We start from the raw sequence: 26,537 nt of genomic DNA, 5'->3' as shown, positions 1-26,537 counted from the left end.
TTATAATGTCTCATTTTAGCTACTTTAGGGAGCTGGCATGAGGCTTTTCAGCAGCCCGAGTCTGCCGCAAGACCTGTCTTGGTGGGAAGGAGAAAACCTTATACTTAGCATGCTGAGAAGTTGATTTTAAAAAAAAGAGGAAATTGTTATAATTACAGTGAGAGTTTTTGCATGCAAATTCAGTTTTCCTTGGCGGAAATTTGCATACTCTACAAGGAATCCCCATGCCAAAAGTAAACGCAACGCTTTTTAGCTCCAGTCTTTAAAAGCGATGCACATGGCCAGGAATTGCATAGTCTGTGAATGTATTCCAGGCCTGGCCCAGATATGCTGTTTATAAAAGAAAGGACTTTACAATGCAGTTTATAATATTTAAAAGGTACAACATTTATGCTGCAAGAGGTGACAGTTATCAATCAGTCTGAGACAACCAATAAAGAGTAGGACAGTGTTTCAACAGGGCTCCAAAACTTACCTAAACCCTTTTTCATAAAGATAAATACATTTTAAAAGATTCATTTCTCCTCTGATTCTTTTTTTTTTAACATCATTATTGGAGTATAGTTGCTTTACAATGGTGTGCTAGTTTCTGCTGTATAACAAAGTGAATCAGCTATACGTATACATATATCCCCATATCTCCTCCCTCATGCATCTCCCTCCCACCCTCCCAATCTCACCCCTCTAGGTGGTCACAAAACACTGAGCTGATCTCCCTGTGCTATGCCGCTGCTTCCCACTAGCTATCCATTTTACATTTGGCAGTGTATATATGTCCATGCCACTCTCTCACTTCATCCCAGCTTACCCTTCCCCCTCTCCGTGTCCTCAAGCCCATTCTCTACGTCTGCGTGTTTATTCCTATCCTGGGCCCTAGGTTCTTCAGAACCGTTTTTTTTTTTTTTTTTTTTAGATTCCATATATATGTGTTAGCATACGGTATTTGTTTTTCTCTTCCTGACTTACTTCACTCTGTATGACAGTCTCAAGGTCCATTCATTTCACTACAAATAACTCAATTTCATTTCTTTTTATGGCTGAGTAATATTCCATTGTAAATATGTGCCACATCTTCTTTATCCATTCATCTGTTGATGGACACTTAGGTTGCTTCCATGTCCTGGCTATTGTAAATAGAGCTGCAATGAACATATTGCTACACGACTCTTTTTGAATTATAGTTTTCTCAGGGTATATGCCCAGTAGTGGGACTGCTGGGTTGTACGGTAGTTCTATTTTTAGTTTTCTAAGGAACCTCCACACTGTTCTCCATAGTGGCTCTATCAATTTACATTCCCACCAACAGTGCAAGAGGGTTCCCTTTTCTCCACACCCTCTCCAGCATTTAGTGTTTGTAGATTTTTTGATGATGGCCATTCTGATCAGTGTGAGATGATATCTCATTGTAGTTTTGATTTGCATTTCTCTAATGATTAGTGATGTTGAGCATCCTTCCATGTGTTTGTTGGCAATTTGTATATCTTCTCTGGAGAAATGTCTATTTAAGTCTTCTGCTCATTTTTGGATTGGATTGTTTGTTTTTTTGATATTGAGAGACATGAGCTGCTTATATATTTTGGAGATTAATCCTTTGTCAGTTGCTTCATTTGCAAATATTTTCTCCCATTCTGAAGGTTGTCCTTTCATTTTGTTTATGGTTTCCTTGGCTGTGCAAAAGCTTTCAAATTTCATTAGATCCCATTTGTTTTTTTTTTTTTGTTTTTATTTCCATTTCTCTAGGAGGTGGGTCAAAAAGGATCTTGCTGTGATTTATGTCATAGAATGTTCTGCCTATGTTTGCCTCTAAGAGTTTTATAGTGTCTGGCCTTACATTTAGGTCTTTAAACCATTTTGAGTTTATTTTTGTATACGGTGTAGGGAGTGTTTTAATTTCATTCTTTTATATGTAGCTGTCCAGTTTTCCCAGCACCACTTATTGAAGAGGCTGTCTTTTCTCCATTGTATATTCTTGACTCCTTTATCAAAGATAAGGTGACCATATGTGCATGGGTTTATCTCTGGGCTTTCTATCCCATTCCATTGATCTATATTTCTGGCTTTCTGCCAGTACCATACTGTCTTGATTACTGTAGATTTGTAGTATAGTCCGAAGTCAGTCTCCTCTGATTCTTAACACTTCCAACTACACAATAAAAAAACAGTCACAGTTGTTGTTAAATGCTAAGATTCAAGGATATTTTTGTGATAAAGGAAATAAAGAATGGGTGAAGGGAACAAATGGAAACCCATTTGTATTGATAATTTGGGCTAAACTCGAGGCAAATATGTGTCTCCCTGTAACTGCAGAAAAGTATTTTAGATAATCAACCATGGAGAAAAGATACTAGTAATACTGGTAAAGGTACTGGTGACCTTTAGAAAACATTAAATACACATTTCTGGGCTTCCCTGATGGCGCAGTGGTTGAGAGTCCGCCTGCTGATGCAGGGGACACGGGTTCGTGCCCTGGTCCGGGAAGATCCCACATGCCGTGGAGCGGCTAGGCCCGTAAGTCATGGCTGCTGAGCCTGTGCGTCTGGAGCCTGTGCTCCACAACGGGAGAGACCTCAACAGTGAGAGGCCCGCGTATCACAAAAAAAAAAAAAAAAATTTCTATTTTGTAGTGGAAAAAAGACTTGGGGAAGGCAATAAACTACTCTAAATCAAAGCAGTCATTTCTATATGGAAGAAAAGCCAATCTGGGAGAATTACCCAGAACCATCTATTCTTCCCAAAGAGGCTATTTTTACAATACAATAAATAAGACGCTATTCTTAAATGAACTGCCCCAACAGGAGAAAATGAGCCATTTGCATTAAAAGCAGCCTATTTTCATCAGGACTTCCCAAAGCAAACAAGTTAGTCTTGGCTTCGGGAACTGTGAATCCACATGCTTCAACAACAGCAGTCCAAAATTAAAGTTTTGTTCAGAGTGGGTGGGTGGAAGGCAAAACCAAAAGGAGTATAAACACTTTACACCTCAGAACCTTTCAAGACAATCACCAAGGGCTGAAATGATCTTTCACCTGGGTTAGGCCCCAGCTTTCTACACAGAATCTTTATACATGAACATTTTGAAAAATCACAAGGAGGGAAAGCAATCTGGAGGAAAAAAAAATTTTAAGTGCAAAACATTCATACTATGTTAAGTGTAAAAAGCAGGTTACAAAAACATGAAAACTCAATTTTACAAAACGAACAGAAACAAAAGGTGATGCTCAGTACCGGCTGCAGGACACACCTGTGCAGTGTTAGCAGGTGCACTGTCAAGTTGGGGCTGTGCCCAGTTAGTACTTCCAGGGTTGTCCCCGCCATTCCTGCCTGGTGGAGGAGAGTCCTGAGGGGGTCCACCCTGGGGAGGGCATGTATGACAAAGCTAAGTCTAACATGATTCAACCTGGCATTTTCCAAACACCTGTGACCATGGAAAGTTTTTTTTTTTTTCCCCAGAACATCTATTAACATTCTTGCCAGCTCCCCTTGGAAACAGTTTGTTAAACACAAAAGGACTTAGTACTTACTAAATACAGGTAGATCTAGAGAAAAAGACTAAAATACCAAGTGTGGTGACCTGTGGGTTGTGAGACTTCAGGGTATAATACTTTCCCAAATTTTCTACAACACGTGTATTACTTTCATCGTTCAAAAAAAAAAATGCAATGTCATAGGATGATGAAAGTGCTACACTGTTCCACTTTATTTTAAACCATTCACTGATGAAAAGTACATTTGGTACTTGGAATGCCAGTATACTAACTTGGAGAAAAGGAGAAAGATCGGGCAATCTGTAGATTGCCATATGTACACCAGCTATAAAAGAACTGTGGTCCGCTTAAACACCACTCTCAGGTTTCTGGTGTCCTATGAAAATAAATGAAGCAGGGAGTCCAGCCCTGGCGGGAGATGAAGGGGAACGTTTGTGCCTCTAATTTCCTGTTTATTCTCTCAGATGCCAACCATTGCACTCAGCCATTGGGAGAAATTTTAAACGTGTAGCGATAATCTAAACACTATTCTATTTATTTCCCCCCACAAAAAATAGTGTAAATAGAAGAGAAATCATAGCTTGAGAGACATTTCTATGTATGTGTGACAGTAATGCCTATATTAGTAACAATGGAAAGACATTTACATTCCATGTTTTAGAGACCCAAGTTTTGTTGAAATAAATGCTCACTGGTATATATCATCTTTTCAAACAAAAATACATTATTTTTTTGCCTATCTTCAACTATAATGTTTACTGAAAAACTTTTTAAAATACCACAATTTCAAGCAAAATAGTTGAAAAGTGTACATTAGCCTTGATAGTGAACTCCCTTTTTAGGCTGGGTTTCAAAATGTTCTATATATCAACACACAGCAAAAATTAGTTAAGTGCTGTTGAGTAAAATATCCATTTATTAAAAATAGAAAAGCTGCTAAGCTTCTCTGTTGAAATTTGTCCATAAACTTGAATAATGGATGCACAGAACATACAACCTGGAAACAAGAGGTAAGCCTGCCCCTCCACACCCATCACTCCCAATACCGAGGCCTACACTGGTTGAATGGCCCATTGAAGGTCACACTGATAGGGCAACATGAAGCCAGAGGACGATTTCCAGAAGACTAAGGTCTTGGAGCCATAACTGAGAACTCTTTGGGCTAATTAAGACAATAACTGCATCTCAGCTCTGACAAGAACAAAGAGATAATATTTATGTGAGAAAGAACTAAGTGCCTCTATGGCTGGCACACAAATCTTTCCCTTCACTTTAACTTGTTCTGCCTGTTTTCCAAATAACTCTTGGCTAAGGCCAAAAAAATCCTCCTGTTATTTTATCTGAACCCAGCTTTCACAATTTGATAAGCACTAGAATATGTGCATTGTGTGTGTGCTGCAGTTGGGGGTGGGGCGGGTAGGGGAGTTTTCAAAATGTTTATAATCAGGAAGCAATCATTTTTGTCTGTTACCAAAAAAAAAAAAAAAAAAATCATTCTATTTCCCAAACTTATACAGTCAGACCCCACATGAAGTCCCTACCAGTGAAAATGGTCAGATTTCCCCTTCCAAATAGTAACATATTTTATTGAAATATCATTTATTTACAATTAAAATTATATTTTAGAGTTTTATTTTAATATTTTATCAATATTTTCTAGAGAAAGTAACCAAAACTGTGGTCATTTTTGAATCAAATCAATGCCTAGAGAAGAAAATCTAGCACAACTACTGTCACTTTTTTAGTAGCATCATTTTATGAACTTTTATTGTGTTCAGCCTCAGAGACATGAATTCACACCTCTTTCCCTGAAGGGGATCACGGCATATTGTTTTAAGTACCAGGAAAACTATTCATCTATGACAAATGTACACCTTTCAAATCTATTCAAGCTAAAGCTATTGTTAAAGGCAACTAACATTTTTCTGGTGTCATATTTCTGGAGACTCAACGAAGTTTACCAGGCACCTGATTTCTACTCCCTATACATCATACATCTCCCACAACCAGCAGCTTCAAGCAATCCTTCTGATCCTCCTAGGTTTTCCATTTCTAACTTCTCCTGTCTTTCTTTCTTTCTCTCTCTCTCTTTCTCTCTCTCTCCCCCAATTCACTTTCTCAGCAGGCCTTCTCCCCAGGGATATTCCCTGCCAATGTGTAATCCAAGTTTGGGCAGCTGCATCTGCATTAACCAGCTTTATAATTAGTTTAAACAATCTGACAGGACATGGAAAACCTGTCTTTCAGTAATTTTAGTTTCTTTCTCTTTCTTTTTTGGCTGTGATATCCAATTTTAATGGTAGGGTATATATTTGACATTCCTGACAAAGAAATAAGAAGACACTGTTCCTTTTGAATTCTTAAAATAACAATAATTAGTATCATCATCATCATCTCCATGCTTCACAATTCACACATCAATAAGGAAATTCAAGCTGATGCTTCCTGTTGGTTGGACTTTCATCTCAGCATCCTGTTCAGTCAAGTCACCGTCTCTTCCTTGCAGCCGTCTGATTATTCCTCCCTCCTTATGACACTTGTTGGTTGGCCTCCAAGACACCCCATGCCCTTGGTGTTCCTCCTACTTCATTAACTCTCTCTTATCCTTGATCTCAATATTAATTCTTCCTGATCTCCCTGCCCTTTAAGGGTGAGCGCCCTTGGGCTTAATCCTCAGACCTCTTAGTTTTCCATACGCATTTACCTCTTTATTGACCTCACCCAGACTCACATTCGCACACTTACACACCTTCAGCCCAGACTGCTCCCTGAATTCCAGACCCTTCTATCCAACCATTTGCTAGTCATCTTCTCTTGAATGTCTAATGGGAATCTCAAACTTAACACATCCAAAGCCACCTTCTGATCTTCCCCATTCAAACCTCGTGTAATGCAGTCTTCCTCATTCTAGTAAACAGCAACTCCATCCTTCCAGGAGCCCAGGTCCAAAACCTCAGAATCACCCTTACCACCTGCCTCTCCCTTTCTCAGACCTACATGGAATCCATGAGCAGATCTTAGTGATTCAAAGCAGATCAAGACTCTGACCCCTTCGAACCACCTCCACCCTTCCCACCCTCATCCAAGTTAATATCATCCAGCTCTTCCCTGGTTATCACAATAACCTGGTATCTGATTTTTTCCCTTCTGGATTTGTCCCCTTATAGTCTATTCTGAATTCAGCAGTTGAAAGATTTAAGAGAATTTTACAGAGTAATTTTATAGCTGATGAACAGTTTATAGAAGTACATAAGATACATATAGATATATAATCTATACACATAGAATACATATGTAAATATATAGAAAGCAGTGTATAAATAAATAGAAATGCATTTGAGATTTTATTTTGAATATTTTTAATTTTCTTTCCCTAACTATTTATTTTTATTGTATTCTATAAGTGTTTCAGTCACAGACTGGGAAAAAAATGGTCCTTCATCAGATATTTTTTTTTTTATTTTTATCATTTCAATTATTAAGATATACCCATGTTGGTTTAATTGGCACTCTGATTGCATACTTTTTCATGTGTTTGCTGGCTCCATATTCATTACCTTATGAATTACCTGTTTATATTTTTCCCCACAATTCTATAAAGATGTTCTATCTTATTGATAAAATCATAATAACTGTTTGTACATTAGAGATATCAGCCCTTTGTTGATCACATGCTATGCAAATATTTCCCCAGAACATTGTCTCCGCAACAAGTTTAGATGGTTTTCCACAAACTAAAATAAAAAAAAGACTTAAAATGTGGTATGTAGTTTCATTTTCTTTATCCTTTCCTTCATGGTTTCTACTTAGAGACACCTTTCCTACCACAAGATTGTAAAAGTAATCATCCATATATTTTGCTCATACATTTATAGCTTACCTTGTTCCATGTATTATTTTTGTCCCCTAGAATTATTTTTGCATGAATTGTTTGGTAGGGATTCTGCTTTATTTTTCCAGATGACTAGGCAGGTGTCCCAACACCTTTTATTGAATAATTCATCTTTTTCCTTCCAATCAGAAATACCAACCTTATGACATACTAAATTACCATATATACTAATCCAAAAATAGACTCTCTGTATTTTATTCATTGAAGTATTCTTTTACCAATACCACTGTTCAATCATCACTGACATAGTATTCTTTAATATTTGAGATGGCAAGTACCCCTGATAAATATTTCTCATAATTTTGGAAGTATTTTATAGGTTCATTCTTCCAGAAGAACTTCAGAATTTTTTAAGCAAGCTCCCCAGTTTTGATAAGGATGGTATTGTGTAGTTTAATTGAACAAAAGTGAAATGTATGCATTATTGTAGTGAATCTTACTTTACAAGAACAAAGTATCTCTCTCCACTTATTTGAAACTTATTTTATGTCCTACAATTGAGTTCTATAGCTTTCCTCACTTAGTTACTACACATTTCTAAGTAAGTTACTTCCAACATTGTACAGCTGGATTGTTACTGCAAATGGAATCTCTTTTTAACAATATTTTCTAACATTCATGTTGGTGGTTAAGTCATCAATCTATTTTTACTTATTTACTTTATACCCAACCAGCAACCTTAGTCAACAACCAGAGTGCTTCTAATAGGTTTTCAAGTGAGTCTAAACATACTCTGTTAATTCTAGTCACACTTTCAAGTCATTCATTAAAAAAAAAATCAGGCACTTATTACATGTATCTCAAGGTATCATTGTAATTGAATATTAATATTGTATAAAAAATATGGACCCCTCCAAGGGACATAAAATCTACTAGAGATTATAAAACACATATATATGCATATATTATTGTCTAAGAAACTGGGAGGTCTTTAAATGGGATACAGTTAAAAGGTACTATGGGAGACTACAGAAGGATACATTACAGAAGGATGGAGGGTTTAAGGAAATCTTCATGAGAGGCTAGCATTTATTTTAAACACAGAATGTCAAGATGTGAAAAGATCAGAGGGATAATATTCTAGAAAGAGAAAAAAATACATATGATCAAAGGCAAAAGAAGAAATAGCCCCAAGTTTGGCCAGAGCACAGGGTATGCTAAAAAGAGATTAGAGTAACTTGCTTCTTGTTCGGTAGAAAATGGGGAGCTACTGGATAAATACAGCTATGCTTTTAGGAAGATGAATCTGGGGCAGGATGCAAACATGGGCAATTTGGGGGAGAGAAGCACTGAGACAGAGTATACTGGTTTTAAAATACAGGTCCAAAATCCTTTGACACCCCTTCCATTGAGAGGTGGGGTCTATGTCCCCTCCCCTTAAATCTGAACTTTGTGACTGCTTGACTGATATAATCCAGTAAAAATGACACTGGGCCAATTCCCAGGCCCGCACCTTAAGAAACTGGCAACTTTCACATCCTATCTCTTGGGACACTAACTCTTGCAACTCAGCTACTCTTGCAACTCATAACCATGCTATGAGGAAGCCCAAGCAGTCTGTGGAGAACTCACACGGAGATAAACTCAAGTTCCTGGTCTTTAGCACCAACTTAGCAGACATGTTAGTGAATTATCTCGGAAGTGGATCCTCTAGCACCCAGTCAAAATACTCCAGCTGATGCCACAAGGAACAGAGACAAACCCTCTCTGCTGGACCCTGCCCTAACTGCAGATTCAAGATTGCTGTTCTTTTAAGCACTTAATTTTGGGGTGGTTTGTGGCATAGCAATAGTAACAGGACAGAGACCGATTTAGAGGCTCTCACAATAGTTCAGATCAATAAGATTAAGAAACAACTTGAAAAGCAGTGTGAGAATGAGGGAATAGAGCTAGACACCAGAAATATTCAGAAGATACAATCAATAGAAGGACTGCAGCCTAAAATTACAATTAAAATCTAGCCACTTAGTTATTTCACTGAATAAGAATTAAGTAAGTAGACACTATTCTTTACTAATATTTTGGAATTGCACATTGTGGTAGATTATTTTAAAGTCAAAAGCCACTCCCTCTCCCCACCCACCCCAACACTCCCCACTGGAAGAGTATACTTTCCTGCCACATTGATATCGAGCTCAGCCATGTAACTTGCTTTATCAGTGGTATGTGAGCTGAAATGACAGTGGGTCAGGTCCAAGTAGAGGCCTGAAGTGACACTGAAAGTTTCTGCTTGGTCTTTACACTTCTGCCATCACAGAGGAGCATGTCCCATGTAAGTCTTGGAGAGATACATGCAGAGCAATCCTGAACCCAACCCACGGTCTGGAGCCCAGCCCAGGTAAGTCAAATCCCAGCCAAGCTACAGACGCACAAGCAAGAAACACTTATTGTCATACATAAGTAACAAAATATAAATAAGTAATTGTAATAGATAAATAATTGAGTATTACTGTATGCCACTGGTTTATCACATAGAAATCACTGTGTCTGACAAATATACTTACTAATCTTTGGGAATTGTCCACTGCCACCAACTTATCAGAAATATATAAGATCATAATCCTAATTACCAACACTTAGAGATATGCCTCTCACTTAGAGAAATATATATAGATATATATACACTGATATTCTATTTTTGTTTTTGTTTTGTTTTTTTTGGCGGTACGCGGGCCTCTCATTGTTGTGGCCCCTCCCGTTGCGGAGCACATGCTCCGGACGCGCAGGCTCAGCGGCCGTGGCTCACAGTGCCAGCCGCTCCGCGGCATGTGGGATCCTCCCGGACCGGGGCATGAACCCATGTCCTCTGCATCGGCAGGCGGACTCTCAACCACTGTGCCACCAGGGAAGCCCTATACACTGATATTTTAAATGCTTCCATTTGGTTGAATTAAGAAGCAAAGCTTTCTGTAGATGGAACCAAATGAGAATTTTTAAATAATGTATGCAATTTTTTTTTCTAATCTTTGATTTCTTACTACAACCACCCACTCACTGGATGGGAAGGGGATTTTCTGTTACAAAGTAATAAACGTGACAAAATGGAGATACTCTAAAGACAACCTTTATGGGTTAGTATACACAGCAGTTCTCAAACTGTGGTACCCAAGGGGATCTGGGAGGTCAAAAGTATTTTCATAATGATACAAGGACATGATTTGCCTTTTTCACTCTCATTCTCTCACAAGCTGCAGTTTTCCAGGGGTCTCAGCGTGTTTTATATTCAACAGACTGACTACAGAAATAAATAAGAGAATCCAGCTATCTTCTATTAAGCCAGAAATTAGAGATTTGCAAAAATTATTTTTTTTAAAAAAAAAACAGGGGCTTCCCTGGTGGCGCAGTGGTTGAGAGTCCGCCTGCTGATGCAGGGGACATGGGTTCGTGCCCTGGTCCAGGAGGATCCCACATGCCGCGGAGCGGCTGGGCCCGTGAGCCATGGCCGCTGGGCCTGCGCGTCCGGAGCCTGTGCTCCGCAACGGGAGAGGCCACAACAGTGAGAGGCCCGCGTATAGCAAAAAAAAAAAAAAAAAAAAAAAAAAAAAAAGTGCCGTTCTTCTCACCAAGCTTGTTTTGAAAAATATAGCAATTTTTTAATTAAAAATTGTTTTTATACTAGCATAAAATGAGTTTATTATTAATTAAAATTAATTAATAAAGAAATATTTTTAAGTGTTCCAAAATGGGGACATTTCCTTTCTAATATAGCAAATATTTATGATATAAGCCACATAAACTAAAGTTGTTCGGGACCCTGAAAAATTTTTAAGAGTATAAAGGGGCCTGAGACCAAAAATTTCAAGATACATGCTATACCATGGCCCAGAGTACAAACCAATATGTTAAAAAGTACAATGGAAAAGCAGACTTTAAGAAGAGTTTTAGGGCTTCCCTGGTGGCGCAGTGGTTGAGAGTCCTCCTGCCGATGCAGGGGACACGGGTTCGTGCCCCGGTCTGGGAAGATCCCACATGCTGCGGAGTGGCTAGGTCCGTGAGCCATGGCCACTGAGCCTGTGCGTCCGAAGCCTGTGCTCCGCAATGGGAGAGGCCACAACAGTGAGAGGCCCACGTACCGCAAAAAAAAAAAAAAAAAAAAAAAAAGAAGAGTTTTGGGGGCTCCTATAAGAACAAGTCTTAGACTTAAATATCATTACCTTCATAATTTAGACAGAAGTGACAGCCATGTGGCTCCTTTGTGCAAACTTTTTACTTTGTTCATAATAATCCTGCTGAATTGTGCCTTTAAATGCTAGAGAGTATGGCAAGGGTTACAGAGTGTTGACACTAAATAGTCTTATTTTTGCTCAAGCTGCTACACAGAGCTTATAAGATGCTCTGGCATTATTATGGGGGGAAAATGGAAGTGTATTAAGTAACCAGAAATGAACTGTTAACAGAAGTAGTTATTTGTGTTTATTAAGTACTATTAAATTTATTAAGGACTCAAAACATTTCAAATATATGAGCATAGATAAAACCTCTGTTAATAACCTCACAGGTACACAGTTGCTTTTACCACATTTTAGAAGAGGAAAATGTTATTAGTTCATACACAGTAAACTACAAAGTAGAAACATCAAATCCCTAATACCTCCTCTCTGCCAAGCAGTCATTTATACATCATGGCAATTGCAAAATGGATAATCTCTTGAACCACCACATTTGAGACTTTTGAATGAGCATCAAATACATTTTTCCCTCTGTTTTAATATAAGATGATTTCATAGCATCCTTTCCACCTTCATTGTCTGCCTATACAGCCTATATGAATCCATTAAGCCTGGAAAACATTTTCTAATAAGCCTATCAAAGATTTTCTATACATTTCTGTATATGAAGTGAAAATTAGCCACTGAACTTGGATACTAAGGCACCACAATCTTCATGATGATCCAAGAAGATTACAAAGTCACTCAAAATGCTTAATCTACATTTTACAAAACTAGCAAAATGTTCTTCCATGAGTCATTAAGCTCTCCTTTATCTTAGGCCTATCTGTAAACAACATGAAGTAATATAGGGTAATATGTGCGTGAGCTTTTCCAATAGTTTCATCATAATTCTGTATAACTCATACTACTATTCAGTGAGGAAAAACGTTCCAGATAATCAGCAACTAAAAAAAAAAAATGTCAGCCACCACCTGTTAAGAAGAAATGATGAGTTTATATGGTTGAATGAGGGTGTACAAGAGTAATGTCAGCTTCTGGAACAAATAGGTCCAACAAATAGGCCTCAACACAACAGAAATTTATTTCTCTCTCTCTCTCTCATGTTCATATAATTTATGCTCTTTTTTTCATTGCATAGTTATTACTGGGAAAGACAGCAAATATTGATCATCAAAGATTTTCTCTTCAGGAATATGTGGGTGTTCTGGCTAGTGAAGAGCCCTCCTTCATACAGTTATGGAGACCCAGATGTCTTTAATCCTGTCTCCCCACCATCCGTTATTGGCTTCACAGCCATCTACATCCAACCAGAAGAAGAAGGGAGACAGAGCACAGAATCCTTGTCCCAGATTTGACACACATGATGACACAATGGTTACACAGCTGCTATGTGTGTCAAAGTATGGAAACAGCACACAGGAAGAACAGACAATGTGTTTAAACATAATGTAAAACAATATGCCAGAAGATTGGTTCAAGATGGTGGAGTAGAAGGACATGTGCTCACACCCTCTTGTGAGAGCACTGGAATCACAACTAACTGCTGAACAGTCATTGACAGGAAGACAGTGGAACTCACCAAAAAAGATACCCCACATCCAAAGACAAAGGAGAAGCCACAAAGAGACAGTAGGAGGGGCGCAATCACAATAAAATAAAATCCCATAACTGCTGGGTGGGTGACTCACAAACTGGAGAACAAGTATACCACAGAAGTCCACCCAGTGGAGTGAAGGCTCTGAGCCCCACGTCAGGCTTCACAACCTGGGGGTCTGGCAATGGAAGGAGGAATTCCTAGAGAATCAGACTTTGAAGCCTAGCGGGATTTGATTGCAGGTCTTTGATGGGACTGGGGGAAACAGAGACTCCACTCTTGGAGGGCACACAAAAAGTAGTGTGTGCATTGGGACCCAGGGGAAGGCGCAGTGACCCCACAGGAGACTGAACCAGACTTACCTGCTAGTGTTGGAGGGTCTCCTGCAGAGGTGGGGTATGGCTGTGGCTCACCATGAGGACAAGGACACTAGCAGAAGTTCTGGAAAGTACTCCTTGGTGTGAGCCCTCCCAGAGTCCGCCATTAGCCCCACCAAACAGCCAGGTAGGCTCCAGTGTTGGGTCACCTCAGGCCAAACAACCAACAGGGAGGAAACCCAGCCCCACCCATCAGCAGACAAGTGGATTAAAGTTTTACTGAGCTCTGCCCACCAGATCAAGACCCAGCTCTATCCACCACCAGACCCTCCCATTAGGAATCTTGCACAAGCCTCTTAGATAGCTTCATCCACCACAGGACAGACAGCAGAAGCAAGAATTACAATCCTGCAGCCTGTGGAATAAAAACCACATTCACAGAAAGATAGACAAGATGAAAAGGCAGAGGGCTATGTACCAGATGAAGGAACAAGATAAAATGCCAGAAAAACAACTAAATGAAGTGGAGATAGGAAACGTTCCAGAAAAAGAATTCAGAATAATGATAGTGAAGATGATCCAGGACCTCAGAAAAATAATGGAGGCAAAAATCGAGAAGATGCAAGAAATGTTTAACAAAGACGTAGAAGAATTAAAGAACAAACACCTAGAAGAATGAAAGAACAAACAAGCAGAGATGAGCAATACAATAACTGAAATAAAAAATACACTAGAAGGAATCAATAGCAGAATAACTGAGGCAGAAGAATGGAAGAGTGACCTGGAAGGCAGAATAGTGGAATTCACTGTTTGAAGCAGAATAAAGAAAAAAGAATGAAAAGAAATGAAGACAGCCTAAGAGACCTCTGGGACAACATTAACGCACCAACATTTACATTATAGGGGTCCCAGAAGGAGAGGAGAGAGAAAGGACCCGAGAAAATATTTGAAGAGATTATAGTTGAAAACTTCCCTGACATGGTAAAGGAAATAGCCACCCAAGTCCAGGAAGCGCAGAGAGTCCCATACAGGATAAACCCAAGGAGAAATATGCCGAGACACATAGTAATCAAATTGGCAAAAATTACAAAGAAAAATTATTGAGAGCAACAAGGGAAAAATGACAAATAACATACAAGGGAACTCCCATAAGGTTAACAGCTGATTACTCAGCAGAAACTCTACAAGCCAGAAGGGAGTGGCATGATATATTTAACGTGATGAAAGGGAAGAAACTACAACCAAGATTACTCTAACCGGCAAGAATCTCATTCAAGTTCGATGGAGAAATCAAAAGCTTTACAGACAAGCAAAAGCTATGAGAATTCAGCAGCACCAAACCAGCTCTACAACAAATGCTAAAGGAACTTCTCTAAGTGGGAAACACAAGAGAAGAAAAGGACCTACAAAAACAAACCCATAACGATTAAGAAAGTGGTAATAGGAACATACATATAATTACCTTAAATGTGAATGGATTAAATGCTCCAACCAAAAGTCACAGGCTTGCTGAATGGATACAAAAACAAGACCCATATATATGCTGCCTACAAGAGACCCACTTCAGACTTAGGGACACATACAGACTGAAAGTGAGGGGATGGAAAAAGATATTCCATGAAAATGGAAATCAAAAGAAAGCTGGAGTAGCAATACTCATATCAGATAAAATAGACTTTAAAATAAAGAGACAAGGAAGGGCACTACATAATGATCAAGGGATCAATCCAAGAAGAAGATATAACAATTATAAATATATATGCACCCAACATAGGAGCACCCCAATACATAAGGCAACTGCTAACAGCTATAAAAGAGGAAATTGACAGTAACACAATAATAGTGGGGGACTTTAACACCTCACTTACACCAATGGACAGATCATTCAAGCAGAAAATAAATAAGGAAACACAAGCTTTAAATGACACAATACATCAGATAGATTTAATTGATATTTATACGACATTCCATCCATAAACAGCAGATTACACTTTCTTCTCAAGTGCACACGGAACATACTCCAGGATAGATCACATCTTGGGTCACAAATCAAGCCTCAGCAAATTTAAGAAAATTGAAACCATATCAAGCATCTTTTCTGACCACAACACTATGAGATTAGAAATCAATTACAGGGAAAAAAACGTAAAAAAACACAAACACATGGAGGCTAAACAATACGTTACTAAATAACCAAGAGATCACTGAAGAAATCAAAGAGGAAATCAAAAAATACCTAGAGACAAATGACAATGAAAACACGACAATCCAAAACCTATGGGATGCAGCAAAAGTGGTTCTAAGAGTGAAGTTTATAGCAATACAAGCCTACCTCAAGAAACAAGAAAAATCTCAAATAAACAATCTAGCTTACAAGTAAAGGAACTAGAGAAAGAAGAACAAACAAAACCCAAAATTAGTACAAGGAAAGAAATCATAAAGATCAGAACAGAAATAAATGAAATAGAAACAAATAAAGCAATAGCAAAGATCAGTAAAACTAAAAGCTGGTTCTTTGAGAAGATAAACAAAATTGATAAACCATTAGCCAGGCTCATCAAGAAAAGGGGGAGAGGACTCAAATCAATAAAATCAGAAATGAAAAAGGAGAAGTTACAACTGACACCACAGAAATACAAAGCATCCTAAGAGACTACTACAAGCAACTCTATGCCAATAAAAGGGACAACCTGGAAGAAATGGACAAATTCTTAAAAAGGTATAACGTTCCAAGACTGAACCAGGAAGAAATAGAAAATATGAACAGACCAATCACAAGTAATGAAATTGAAACTGTGATGAAAAATCTTCCAACAAACAAAGGTCCCGGACCAGATGGCTTCACAGGTGAATTCTATCAAACATTTAAAGAAGAGCTAACACCCATCCTTCTCAAACTCTTCCAAAATATTGCAGAGGAAGGAACACTCCCAAACTCATTCTATGAGGCCACCATCACCCTGCTACCAAAACCAAACAGAGATACTACAAAAAAAAGAAAATTACAGACCAATATCACTGATGAATATAGATGCAAAAATCCTCAACGAAATACTAGCTAACAAAATCCAACAACACATTAAAAAGGTCATACACCATGATCAAGTGGGATTTATCCCAGGGATGCAAGGATTCTTCAATATATGCAAATCAATCAATGTGATACACCATATTAACAAATTGAAGAAGAAAAACCATATGATCACCTCAATAGAGGCAGAAAAAGCTTTTGACAAAATTCAACACCCATTTATGATAAAAACTCTCCAGAATGTGGACATAGTGGGAAGCTACCTCAACATAATAAAGGCCATATACGAAAAACCCACAGCAAACATCATTCTCAATGGTGAAAAACTGAAAGCATTTCCTCTAAGATCAGGAACAAGACAAGGATGTCCACTCTCGCCACAATTATTCAACATAGTTTTGGAAGTCCTAGCCACAGCAGTCAGAGAAGAAACAGAAATAAAAGGAATCCAAATTGGAAAAGAAGAAGTAAAACTGTCATTGTTTGCAGATGACATGATACTATACATATAGAATTCTAAAGATGCCACCAGAAAACTACTAGAGCTAATCCATGAATTTGGTAAAGTTGCAGGATACAAAATTAATGCACAGAAATCTCTTGCATTCCTATACACTAATGATGAAAAATCTGAAAGAGAAATTAAGGAAACACTCCTATTTACCACTGCAACAAAAAGAATAAAATACCTAGGAATAAACCTACCTAGGGAGACAAAAGAACTGTATGCAGAAAACTATAAGACACTGATGAAAGAAATTAAAGATGATATAAACAGATGGAGAGATATACCATGTTCTTGAATTGGAAGAATCAATATTGTGAAAATGACTATAGTACCCAAAGCAACCTACAGATTGAATGCTATCCCTATCAAATTACCAATGTCATTTTTTTACAGAAGTAGAGCAAAAAATCTTAAAATTTGTATGGAGACACAAAAGACCCCGAATAGCCAAAGCAGTCTTGAGGGAAAATAACGGAGCTGGAGGAATCAGGCTCCCTGACTTAAGACTATACTACAGAGCTACAGTAATCAAGACAATATGGTACTGGCACAAAAACAGAATTATAGATCAATGGAACAGGATAGAAAGCCTGGAGATAAACCCACACAGCTATGGTCAACTAATCTATGACAAAGGAGGCAGGGATATACAATGGAGACAAGACAGCCCCTTCAATAAGTGGTGCTGGGAAAACTGGACAGGTAATGTAAAAGAATGAAATTAGAACACTCCCTAACACTATACACAAAAATAAACTCAAAATGGATTAGAGACCTAAATGTAAGACCAGACACTATAAAACTCTGAGAGGAAAACATAGGCAGAACACTCTTTGACATAAGTCACAGCAAGATCTTTTCTGACTCACCTCCTAGAGTAATGAAAATAAAAACAAAAATAAACAAATGGGACCTAATGAAACTTAAAAGCTTTTGCAAAGCAAAGGAAACTACAAACAAGACAAAAAGACAACCCTCAGAATGGGAGAAAATATTTGCAAACGAATCAATGGACAAAGGATTAATTTCCAAAATATATAAACAGCTCATGCAGCTCAATTTTAAAAAAACAAACAACCCTATCAAAAAGTGGGCAGAAGACCTAAATAGACATTTCTTCACAGAAGACATACAGATGGTTAAAAACACATGAAAAGATGCTCAACATCACTAATTATTAGAGAAATGCAAATCAAAACTACAATGATGTATCACCTCACACCAGTTAGAATGGGCATCATCAGAAAATCTACAAACAATAAATGCTGGAGAGGGTCTGTAGAAAAGGGAACCCTCTTGCACTGTTGGTGGGAATGTAAATTGATATAGCCACTATGGAAAACAGTATGGAGGTTCCTTAATAAACTAAAAATAGAAGTACCATATGATCCAGCAATCCCACTACTGGGCATATACCCAGAGAAAACCATAATTCAAAAAGACACATGCACCCCAATGTTCATTGCAGCACTATTTTCAATAGCCAGGTCATGGAAGCAACCTAAATGCCCACGGACAGAGTAATGGATAAAGAAGATGTGGTACATATATACAATGGAATATTACTCAGCCATAAAAAGGAATGAAAATGGGTCATTTGTAGAGACATGGATGGATCTAGAGACTGTCAATACAAAGTGTAGGTAGTAGAAAGAGAAAAACAAATATTGTATATCAACACATATATGTGGAACCTATAAAAACAGTACAGATGAACCGGTTTGCAGGGCAGAAATAGAGACACAGATGTAGAGAACAAACGTATGGACACCAAGAGGGGAAAGTGGCGGGGTGTGTGTGTGTGATGAATTGGGAGATTGGGATTGACATATATACACTAATATGTATAAAATGGATAACTAATAAGAACATGCTGTATAAAAATATAAATAAAATAAAATTCAAAAACAAACAAACAATATGCCACAGTTTACTTCTTCTAGAAAACAAGTAAAACTGCCTATTCCATCTAGCTGGTAGGAGTCATATATGGTGTAATTATTCACAGGCAACAGTTTTGATTAGACTCTGAGTGTAAGAAACAGAATTATAAACACCAATCTCTAAAAAAAAAAAAAAAACAGAGTCATTCCATTTTTAATCAAAGTGGGATGTTTATAAGTCTGAGTTATGTATTCTTTCATTAAAGGATAATGAAAGGCTTTCTTTCCATTACAGAATATTGGGATATCTTACTTGTGTTATGACTAATTTAAGGGAATACTGATTCTCTTGATTTTCTTTAATTATCCTGTTATTATTACTCCACATAGAGAAGGATGTCAGTAGGAATAGGCAAAGCTAGTCTGGGCTCCTTACATACTTAGAAAGGCTGATTTCCTTAGTATTTCTCTTTTTTTCTCAACAGCTGACTCAACAGGTATAGACACAGACCTGCTACCAAAGCTGCCGGCCCTGGTAACACAGCTGGCTCCTGTCCATGGCCACCGATGCTGCTTCGTGCACCAGTGATAGGCAGAATTCTAAACCATCTTCTGCATCTCTGAGTCCTCATTCCAGAGGCACAGTCCCAGCTTTGGCAGGCCTGAAGTCCTGTGCTCCTTCTAGCTGGCAGAACTCAGGGAAAACAAAAGTAGGCATTTCTATTTGGGAATCTAAGAGGAACAGGGCTGTCTCACCCACCCACCTTCAAAAATGATGGATTCCCCCAAATTCAGGAAAAGGATCCAGATGCTAGACAGCCCAAATTGTAACAAATGTCTACTACAGACATGATAAAATGTTAACAACTTTAATAGACACAGACTCCTGCCACCTGTCATGAGATGTGGGCTGTTATCAGAGGGAGAAAACCTGAAAGAAGATTATAGGCGAAACGATTTTCTACTCATGCCCTCGGGTTTCATGTCCATAAAATCCCCGAAGACTCTACCAGGCAAACCAGGCTTTGTCTTCTCCATTCAATGCCAGGACCTCAGGATCAAGCTACTAAAAGTGGTAGGGAATAGTCCTAGTGATGACAGTCATTCCCAGCACTGTCTAAAAGAACTTTCTGTGATGATGAAAATGTTCTGTGCGTTGTCCGGTATGCAGCCTCTAGCCACATGTGGCCATTGAGCACTGAAATTGTTGCTAGTGTGAATGATAAACTCAATTTTTAATTTTATTAATTTAAATTTAGATTTCAATAACCACATGTGACTACTGGCTATCACAGTGGACAGTGCAGGTCTACCCTTCCTGGTGGTGTTGAACCAACCCAGTGTATAAGAGAGGAGACTGAAGTCTTTTAGAAGGAAGTTGCTTCATTGCCCTCAGCAATCCAATCTAATATCATAAAAAAATATGTGTGGGTATTTCTTTCCTGTAACTGTTTAAAACATTCTGGCTCTGTCTTGGCTGGATCATGGGTTCAATTCTAACCTGATTTAAATAACCTCACAAAGTTCTAGAGCAACAATTCTAAATCCTGATTATGAGAGCCCATATTTTTATTTCATTGAAGTACAGTTGATTTACAATGTTGTGTTAATTTCTGCTGTACAGCAAAGTGATTCAGTTACACATGTATATATTCTTTTTCATATTCTTTTCCATTATGGTTTATCACAGGATATTGAATATTGTTCCCTGTGCTATACAGTAAGACCTTGTTGTTTATCCATCCTATATGTAATAGCTTGCATCTGCTAATCCCAATACTTCCTTCCCCCTCCCCTCCTCCCCCTTGGCAACCACAAGTCTGTTCTCTATGTCTGTCAGTCTGTTCCTCTTTTGTAGATAGGTTCATTTATATTGTAGTTTAGATTGTACATATAAATGATATAATATAGTATTTGTCTTTCTCTTTCTGACTTACTTTGCTTGGTATGATAATCTCTAGGTCCATCGACATTGCTGCAAATGGCATTATTTCATTCTTTTTTATGGCTGAGTAATATTCTATTGTATATATGTACCACATCTTCTTTACCCATTCATCTATCGATGGACATTTAGGTTGTCTTAGCTATTGTAAATAGTGCTGCTATGAACATAGGGGTGCATGTATCTTTTCAAATTATAGTCTTGTCTGGGTTTATGCCCAGCAGTGGGATTGCTGGATCATATGGCAACTCTATTTTTTGTCTTTTGGGGAACCTCCATACTGTTCTCCATAGTGGCTGTATCAACTTACGTTCCCATCAACAGTGCAAGAGGGTTCCCTTTTTTCCACACCTTCTCCAGTATTTATTATTTGTAGACTTTTTAATGATGATCATTCTAACCTGTGTGAGGTGGTGAGGACCCATTTTTAAAGTCAAAATGAGTTATTAACTGTTTACAATAGTTGTGCTTTACCTCCTGTTAAGAAAATCTATTATAGTAAAGAGCTCCTCTTAATTCAATAGCATTTATATTCATGTATATTTCCTCATAACAGCAGCAACTATATAGGGTTTTCAAATAATCATACACATAAACACAGGATACATTATTTATTTAATATATGAGCAATCCTTGATATTATCATGGATTCTAGGACCTCTTACAATCTCCCACTGCCTCCTGGGCTCTGTGCACACAGGTTAGGAGCCCTCTTTTAAAGACCATGTTCCCAAGTATCCACCAGACATGTGATATATGTTGTACAGATGTAGGTCTTTGTTCACAAGAGGGAGTTTGGATTGGTATTAGAGAAATGAGAAAATGCAACTTTTCTAAAGCTTGGAAGTCAAATTTTTTCAATGTATATCTGGTAGCAGATGTACAATATAAATTATTTATGCTGCAGTGAAGCCCAATTATCATTCTAGCTGCGAAGATCAAGGTCTAACAATTTGGATTTCCTAAAAGTGTACTTTTATAACTCAACATTTATATAATGTTCATCAGTTCTCCGCCTGTGATTAACTCATGTTTCTCTGTGTCATCTTTGAAGCCAAAAATCTGAAGAAATAATTTCAGGAAAAAATAAAATAAAGCAAACATTTACTTAGTAACTCTGCAGTCACTTCATGTAAGTAATCTGCACAGAGCAGATTTCTGAAGTCCATTTGTGCAGCAAATTAGCTGCAATTTCTCCATTGAATATCTCTGTTTACAAATACACCCCTGTAGTATTTATGTCCAAATGCTGAGTGTACACTGGTGTTTCAATTTATCTTAAATGGGACAAATATTTCATCTCAGTTTCACCTCCTCTATTTCCAATTCAGAGATAAGAAAGCATGTTTGTTCTCCACCCCAGATTTCCAAAGATCTAGTCCATGTCATAATTCTCCCCTTTTGCTATCTAGAGGCAGGTGATGTTTTATAAGTGATATATGGGTAATTAACTTTGGGAGCTCTGGCAGAGAGGAGAACTGAACCATCCCCTGGCTGGAGATGGCCATGAGCTGGACAAGGTCATTGAAAGCTGGAGGTGAAAAGCCACTTTTATGAAGCTGACAGAAGAATGAAGACAGACCCCATCAGCTTCACAAATCTGTGATTATAAAATGGCGAAGAATGTTTCCACACCATAACTTCTCTGCCCAAAGATCTAAGAGCTAAACTCCTAAAATCTGAGAGGAGACTGGAGGGACACATTGAAGGATAGTGGTTCAACGTCAAGTTTGACTGCTGGGATCTTGGAACATCCCAAAATCTCAGAGGTAATCCTGTGGTTTGGGGTGATGGCCACATCAGACCCACCACAGCACTTGTGTCTAGAGCTTTTCCAGCATCTATACAGACTTCTGGACACATCACTCTCATCAGAATCAAAGTCCCCAAGCGTATTTTTCAGAACAGAAGAGCCAGCAGATGTTGGTCCATATGACAGAGTAAAAGTTACCAGGAAAACAAAGCAACTGCTAGGCTAGGAGCTCCATCCATGAAATTTAATAACCTCTTGGAGACTCTGTATAGATTCCCAAAAGCCTCCATAAACCTAGAGTGGCCACGACCTTGTTATAGCTGATAATGTATCAAGCAAATCACAATCCATGCTCTGAGAAAGAAATCTCATAGAAAAAATGGAAGATGTGACAACTTTGGCCACAGACCATTGTATATTTCCAAACTCTCTGGGCTTCCCAGAATGATGTCACCCACTGAAAAAATAGGAACATATTTCAGCCACATAGGTTGAAATTGTCTATTTCAATAAAAAATGTGCCTAGTGAGAGACATTCACTTATTACACATCACATGCATTGACTACTGTAGATAACAGCTATTCACTCAAAATAGTCATTCTTTAAAAAGACTGGAAAACTCAATATTGAATTTAGAAAGCTGAATCTGAGGTTTTAATTCAACTTACAATGGCATGCATTAGCTGCCTAAAATTGGCTTCTCAATTAAATAGCTTGGGTTGTAATTTATTCAAGATAACAATTTTTTTTTAAAGTCATAATAAGTTAATTTTAAAAGCCCAGACACCTACCCTTTTAAGAAAGATCATGTTTCAGGATTCCATAGCGTAGAGAAACCATCTTTTCCTGTGGGGAGAAAAGAAGAAAGACTATCCACTAATAACAGAAAGTAGCAAAGGTGAACTTTTAAGACCTGCTATAATTTCCTCATGTTACGGTTTCAGTTACAACATTCACAACTGCAATCTATCATCTTAGACTTAAAATATTTCTTAATTTCTACCTAAATGAAATATGTTAAAGACTTTGATTCCAAAGACTTGATTTCTGGGAATTCCTGGTTGTCCAGTGGTTAAGATTCCACACTTTCACTGCCTTGGGCCAGGGTTCAATCCCTGGTGGGGGAACTAAGATTCTGCAAGCCACGCAAAAAAAAAAAGACGATTTCTTAGGAGCAAATGGTAAAAATAAATGGGAATTTTTCAAAATTAGAATTTGAATATTCACTTCACATCTATCCCAATGTCATATCCTCAAACAGTTTAATTTCATGAAGTAAATGTATAAAACTCCACTCCTGTTTCAATACTCCCAGTGGGAAATGATATGAGGAGATTGTAATAGCCTGTGCAGGTAACGTAATGTAACAGAATCATAAGCTACTATCTCCTTCTGTTAAAGCATTTTTTATTGTCCAGACCAATAGGCCATTTAAGGGCTCTGTTTTTCTTAGCTTAGACTTTTGGATTAAGAAAAACAGGAAAGGAAAGTAAAAAAGAAAAAAAGGAAAGCAAATCAAAATAGGATCCCTCAACCTAAAATATGACACAAATGAACTTTTATGAAACAGAAACAGACTCACAGTCATACAGAACAGAGTTGTGGTTGCCAAGGGGGAGGGTAGGATGGGGGGTGGATTGGGAGTTTGGGATTAGCAGATGCAAACTATTATATATACAATGGGTAAACAACAAGGTCCTACTGTATAGCACAGGGAACTAAATTCAGTATCCTGTGGTAAACCATAATGGAAAAGAATATGAAAAAGAGTGTGTATATATGTGTGTGTGTGTGTGTGTGTGTGTGTAACTGAATCACTTTGCTGTATAGTAGAAATTAACACAACATTGTACATCAACTATACTTCAATAAATTTTTTAAAAGGATACCTCTGATTTTATTTTACATTTACTATTTACAATAAATAGTTGACATAAAAATCTATTAGTCACTAATAAATACTAACTTTTCTATTCAAAATTACTTTTTGTTGTACATTAAATTATTCTAATATTTTGACCTTATACACTTAAGCACAAATTAGGAAGGGAATGGTTTAATTTAATGCAAGTTAATCATCTACTACTATTAACAATTTCCACCAAATCTAAGTAAAACAGCTAATGGAATAATGTTCACAAGAATGTAATTCTGACTCTGACCCTGATGCGTTAGGTTCCATGTGAAAAGTAATTTAACTTCCAGTGGGGGATGTGTAGATTCAGAAACAATGACCACGATTTCCGAACCAAAAGAGCTTCAACGATTTGAAGTGACCACCAAGGCATAAATTCAAGGCAATCACAGCCCAGAGGACTCATACACACACACACACACACACAAACACACACACACACACACACACACACACAGGTTCTCTCTCTCTCTCTCTCTCACACACACACACACACACACACACACACACAGAAACATTCAATGGGGACTCCTAGAATAGCCTGTGCTTTTTTAGGCTGCCCTTTCTTTTCAGACAATCAAAATCCTTTCTAAACTTTAAATAAGAAATTCTCCCAACGTCCTACCTTAAGGAGCATGAAACCTGCAACCACACCCACGCCTGCAAAGAGCCAAGGCTGAATACGACCCTTTTGGCTACATTTAGCTCCAGAACCTCTTTGCTTTAAAGCAACACCAATTCCCCACATGGAATCACTAGATTAAACGAGCATCTGGGACCTCTTCTCTCCTGCTTCCTTAACTTAGACATCAGCCAGCATTACTCTCTCACTGCCAGTGTAGTACTAAGTGTCACAGCTGCCCATTCTAGTTTCTGAAATCGCAGTTGCAGATAAGTCCTGCTAACAAAAGAAAGCCAAGACAGATTGATGACTAATCTAGAAACATGGGTCAACATGCACACACTGAGCCAAACCCTAATCTCTGGCTTAGTAATTACTGGGATGGGGCTCCTTGCAGATCTTTAATTCATAACTGGCTGTCCAGAAAAAAATACGATATCTAGGATTTGTCTCCAAACAATCCAGTTGGGGTGGTAGATGGCATGTGAGAGATGAAACAAAAGCAACCATGAGTTTGCTGTAGTTTAACCATGAACACATGAAGGTTCATTATAATATCTGCTCTACTTTTAAATTTAAAATTTTCCATGACGAAAAGTTAAAATGAATGATCACCCGACGAAACTCATGTGTGAAAATATGAGAGAGGAATACACAGACCATAAATACCATAACCTTGTTTTCCAAACACCCTTCACCAAAAATGGAAAATCTAGGGAAATAAGCAAAAAAAAATTTAATTGAAATCACACTAGGAAAAATGAACAGCCTGTAGTTATGGTTTTATAAATGAAGTAATAATGGCCTTAAAGCTTCCTTTCAATATTTCAAAAGCCAAATTAGAGGTATGTATTTAACTATAATAAAGCTTTTTTTTAATTTTAAATATCTCTGATTTGAAATAAGTGATATCAACATAGAAACACTGGTTATCTCATGCTTGTCAGAAATTGTTGGTAGTTAATATGCCTTTGATTAATATAAGTGGGAAAATGGATGACCTACAACTAATATCAACATGATCTGTGTCATGAACAAATATCCTATTAAACAAGAGATCTGAGAGGACACCATTAAAAAAAAAAATAGCGTCCTTTATTGGTGCAAACTTTGGGACCACAGATATAAACCATCATATCTCCAAACCACTTATGCTACCTGAGAGATCTGTCACTGGGAATCAGCCAAAATATGGGCACTTTATATATGAAAACCACTAATTTGGCCAGAATTTGGAAGAAACTAGAAGGGGTCATACAAGGCCAGAATCCAGCTTCCACAATAAACGGGGAAAGTCACATACCAAGTAAGATCATCCTCACAGCCTTGGAATTTGACTGACTGACCCTGCCAGACACCACTACTGGAAATCTAATTCTGGACATAAGTTAAAAAGCAGATTTATGTCATGGTTTGGGG

The 26,537-nt window shown here is 37.9% G+C and overlaps 1 protein-coding gene across 1 annotated transcript in view; it reads right to left on the bottom strand.

Moving 5' to 3' along the window:
• PLCB4 (phospholipase C beta 4) overlaps positions 1–26,537 on the bottom strand; it is a 418,294-nt gene that overhangs the window by 367,106 nt on the left and 24,651 nt on the right. The window contains exon 2 of the mRNA XM_060122522.1: positions 23,373–23,427. The gene's annotated coding sequence lies outside the window, so the exon portion shown is untranslated. The remainder of the gene's footprint in view (positions 1–23,372; positions 23,428–26,537) is intronic.

Source organism: Lagenorhynchus albirostris, chromosome 15 (assembly GCF_949774975.1).
Source record: "Lagenorhynchus albirostris chromosome 15, mLagAlb1.1, whole genome shotgun sequence".
Lineage (NCBI taxonomy): Eukaryota > Metazoa > Chordata > Mammalia > Artiodactyla > Delphinidae > Lagenorhynchus > Lagenorhynchus albirostris.
The sequence above is the reverse complement of the archived record's forward strand: the minus strand, read 5'-3'. Positions and strand labels throughout refer to the sequence as shown.